Genomic DNA, 5046 nt, shown 5'->3' with positions numbered 1-5046 from the left:
ACTTTAATTAAGTACTTTCTGACAATAGGAGGCAAAGTCATTTGGGTATATTTCACTGCACACAGAATTTTTTGTATTTTACTGGAAAATTAAGAGTTGACAATGTTACTAAAGCCAATCAAAAGAAAATGGACTTAATGATGGACTAGAAATTGAGTTAAAAAAACCCCAGTGTTAGCTTGGCTTTTTGATTTCTCTTCCTTAGCTTTACTCTTCTGTGCTCCTCATGCATAGAGAACAATGAGCAAGTCCTCCAGTGTCCAAGACCCAAAGCTGAAAAAATTAACAAAAGTAGTCTGATTTCCAGATACTAAGTATGTACATTTCCCAAGAAGGCTAGTGACAGCCACATGTGATCAGCAGCTCTGGAAACCTGCCCTACAATCAGAGTTTTAAAAAATGACTTTATATTTACACGATATTTATGTCCTTGAACACACAGACTAGATATGTTCATGCAACTTTAAATGTCCTTGACCGCAGTATTTGGGTCAGTAGCATCTAAACTTAATGGTGCATCTAGCTGAAGTCCTTCCCCTTCCTTCTCCTCCCCTCCAATAAAACATTGTCCAAAGTGCTGAGGTAAGGACATGAGCAATTTTTGTGAAAATGTTTGCTGTTTGAAATATCTTACACTTAAAAATTATGATTATAACAAAAAAAGAATCAGGAACCTAAAGCCTTTTAAAGGTTTTAAAAGTTTGATCAGTCATCTCATGTAATAGCTTATGTACAAGAAAGAGAGAGAAGGCATGGCAGCTAGATTTGCTCACCCTTTGTTTCCAGCATTATGTAAATTCAGTGTGAATGGTATCAGCCACATCCTGGATTAAACAAGAGTCTTGTGTACAGGAGATTGGACTAATCTTTTCTTCCAACATTTGCATAGCCCAAGGACAGGTGAGTATCCCTGCAATTGTAGGTAGTGTTTCCCATCAAAAGACAGATTGTTGAAGGTATGAAAGTGAATTACTGAGCTTTCAAGTATTCGTTCCTTGCTTTAATTGTTTTAGCCTTTTGGTTTTTTAGAGATTTTAGCACTCGCAGAGTATCACCGATAGAGGCTTCATTGTAAAATACATAGATTCAACACTAGGGATGACTAAGGCAGCACCCACTTCAAAGTGTAGTCATAATTTAGTCTTCCAAGTTTAGCTGAGGAGACGACAGGCATCTTCGGTTGGGACAGGGCAGGTGGAGAGGAAGTGTTCACAGCAAAAGGCTGTAGGTGCAGATCAGTAGCTGCCAACACCCCTTATGACAATACTCTTTCAATAATCTTCATGTGTTACTCATAACGTAAGTCACAAAGGTAGATCAATGTGTTGGTGAGTTGTTTTGAAAACAAGACCAACCAGCTAAAGCCCAGGTTTGGAACATTTTCAGCAAAATCAGCGATGACTTTATTTGTAAACATGTCTCTAGCACCAGGTCCATATTTGCATGGCGTTACCATAGTGTTAGCCATTCCCCATATGAATATTTGCCAGTGCCGTGTGTGTTCTCATGTCACGCTCAATGGTCATGCTGCATCACCACTGAGTACTGATGTCAATTTGTTTAAATTTCATTACATGAATTAATGAAAGTCCATCATGGGCTAATAAACACAAAGGTGAGGACACAGTTTCTCCCTAAACCTCAAACCACGGAAAGATGACAGTATTATCAGCGACAGTATTTCTATGTAACTGTCCTATGTCCTATATGTTTTCTTGCAAGTGCTTGTCTTTGGCTACTGTCTGAGACAAGATATGGGATCAATGGACATTTGATCTGATATATCTCATATTTGTAGCTGTACCTGGAAGTTAATATATGACAGAGTCAGATAGTTGTTGAAATCTCACATATCTTGTAGTGGTGCAGTCTTCATTATGGTTTCTTTAGACAACATCTTTGAATGCATTGTGCTCTTTTGGCACTTTTCTTGTTCTTCTGCCCTTTACAGAAAAGTTGCAGAGATGGAAGATCTAGACCACTTCCACTTTGTAGCTCAGTAACTATTCTAGGCAAAAGGAAATAATGCTCTGTTTATTAGGTTATTTTAATATCTAGCATTTTTTACTGATTGTCCTTTGAAAGAAACAGAAGATCAGGTTTCTCTTTTAGCATCTATCTTGTGGTGTTACACTGAAATTCACTGAATTTTTTTTAGAGTTGGAAGGGACCATAGAGATCATCTAGTCCAACTCCCCTGCTGAAGCAGGATTGCCCAGAGCATGTCAGAGCATGTTACTCAGGACTGCATCCAGGTGGGTCTTAAAAATCTCCAAAGAAGGGGACTCCACAACCTCCCTGGGCAGCCTGTTCCAGGGCTCTGTCACCCTCACGGTAAAGAAGTTTCTTCTCATATTTGAGTGGAACCTCCTATGTTCCAGCTTGAGCCCGTTGCCCCTCGTCCTCTCACTGGCAACGACTGAAAAGAGTCTGGCTCCCTCCTCCTTCAACCCACCCTTTAGATACTTATAAGCATTGATAAGGTCTCCCCTCAGCCTTCTCTTCTCCAGGCTAAAGAGTCCCAGCTCTCTCAGCCTTTCTTCAAAAGGGAGATGCTCCAGTCCTTGAATCATCTTCGTTGCCCTTCACTGGACTCTTTCCAGTAGTTCCCTGTCCCTCTTGAATTGGGGAGCCCGGAACTGGATGCAGTGTGTTGGGGGGTTTTTGTGGCCAAGTAACACTCTGAACTGGAGCTCTGACATAGTACTGGCAAAAGTAATTACAGTCACCAAGTAGAAAATGGGAAACTTCTAAATCTCGGTTGAGTTCAAGGATATGTTTTTGCTAGAAAAACAACGGGAAATGTTGTAACTTGTACTTTGCATTTCAGCATTACTTTGATAACTTATCAACATGTCTTTTGATTTGGAGATTGTTTCCTCAGCTTTTGGTGTGATCGTCAAATAAAAAGTTCACTATTTGTTCTCCCTGACTTAGGAGAGACACATTCAATTCCTCTGCCAGTACTTTTCAGCGTGACCTTGAACACCTCCTTCTGTATTCAAGCCTCTTTTTATGAAATGAAGACAATGTTTACAGTCTACTTTATAAAATGCTTTGAGATATATGGATGAAGAACCCTGTAGCAGATCTAGATTATATGTTGTCATCAAAGGGAAAATAGGATTCATGTGACTGGCAATCAGAGTTTTCACTCTTTTTTCTGTAGATATTTCCAACTGTTCTTATGGAGAAGGCCTTACAGCCTATGAATCAAATGAAACCGAAAATCTCAGAAACCAAAAATGCTGGTAGAGTGCATACCAATAGCTACAGTGTTGCTGGGTGTATCTCTGCTGGTATTGTTAACCACTACTTCATTAATAATCCTTTAAAAAAGTAAAAATAAATCACAGAGAGATTGCAATTATGGGGTTTTTTTGGTGCTTTGATGCAAATTGCTTTGACCTAGAGAGAATAATGGGTTCTTCTTTTGCAGGGAACCACATCTCATCCTCCCACTTTGCAAAAAAGTTATCAGAAACATGATAAAGAACCTTTATACTGCCCTGGCTTTTAGTTCAAACCAGAACTGACACACTCTTTCACTTTCATGTAAATACGCTTTTTTAAACACTCTTTATAATCAATAAACTCCACTCCGAGGCCAGCTTATTCTCCTTAACGCTACTGTTGCCGTCCACAAATCCTCAAAGAAGACCTGGTTCCTCCTGTAGGAACTGAAGTAGATTGGTAGGAGTTATTACTGTGGTGTATGCTGTCAGTAATTCAAACCTGGGCAGGTTTCACACTCCGCCATGATGCCAGTGAGGATCTTCTGGGATTTTTTCCTGTTTTTTAATTATTAAAAAAAAAAAAACTTAAAGAGACCCTACCATCCCCAAGTTTCAGGTCATTGGAGACCGAGAGGGTATGCCAGGGAAATAACACTATATGCTTGCCCTCTATTTATATTCTTCCTTAGATGTCTGCTACTGCCCTCTGGACACTGAGGGAAACAAAGCTCTGATCTGACCAGTGCAACCATCTTTATGTTATTCTGTTAACACACAGACTTGGAGACCTTAAAATTTCTGATCTGAAAATTATGGCACAATGGCAAATCACCAGGTACATTTTACTTACTTGTCATTGGAATAAACCATCTTCTGACCAGACCAGGTCATGCCATACTGAGGTAAAGATAACAGGACTATGAGAATATATACATAAACCTTGACACTAGCAGTTGTGGTCTGCATCTCAGAATTTGCCACCTCGATAAGCATGGAAATTCCACACCTAGAGGAAAGTTACTAATAAGAAATGCCCTTGAGTCTGACTGTTTTCACTTTGCTGGAGCAGACAGACCCCAGTGTGAAACTACAGACCAAGTTCCCTTCCCCTGCATAGCATTGTGGTGAGAGCTGATATTGTCTTATCCAGGATACAGTTCAAGTGCTCCAAGACTTTCACTTCCTCCTCAAGCAGATGCTACAGCACAATACATGGCTTAGACTTCCACTGACATTATTACAAAAGCATTTGAGATCACTGCTTAAGTTCAGTACTAAGATAAGCTTGATGAAGTGTCAAGTCAGCTGATAGTGGGAAGAGTTCTTGGCTGTATACCCTGGCTAACTGCATCCAACTCCTGGCCTTCAGCTCAAGTGATGTACAGTTGTCTGCAGTTGCTGGCGTCTCTAGACCAAGGTGGTTATATATACACTGCATAAGGACTTGGGGTAGTGATGCCTTGTAGCCGTAAGGCAGATACTGTTTCCTGTGGTAATCAGTGTTTTTCCAGGCTGGCAACATAATGTTTTTAGTCTGGAACTGAAGTGGTATGTTGCTGCATGCCTTAGGCTGTAGCATGAGGGCATGTAGAGGTGTTTTGAGATTATATATGGCAGACCCGAGGCTGTCTTACCCAGGCTGCCTTTTGACCAGAGCGAGCAATCTCCAAAATTATACTTAGGTGTTAGGTACTTAGTTTGCTATCTCAGGGGTTAAAAAGAACCCAAAAAACCCAAACCAAAAACACACAGGCACACAGCCAAACAAAAAACCCCACCAAAACAAAACAAACCCTCAGAGGATTACATA

The sequence above is a fragment of the Numenius arquata genome, chromosome Z (assembly GCF_964106895.1).
Source record: "Numenius arquata chromosome Z, bNumArq3.hap1.1, whole genome shotgun sequence".
NCBI lineage: Eukaryota > Metazoa > Chordata > Aves > Charadriiformes > Scolopacidae > Numenius > Numenius arquata.
This window is presented reverse-complemented; position numbering follows the sequence as displayed.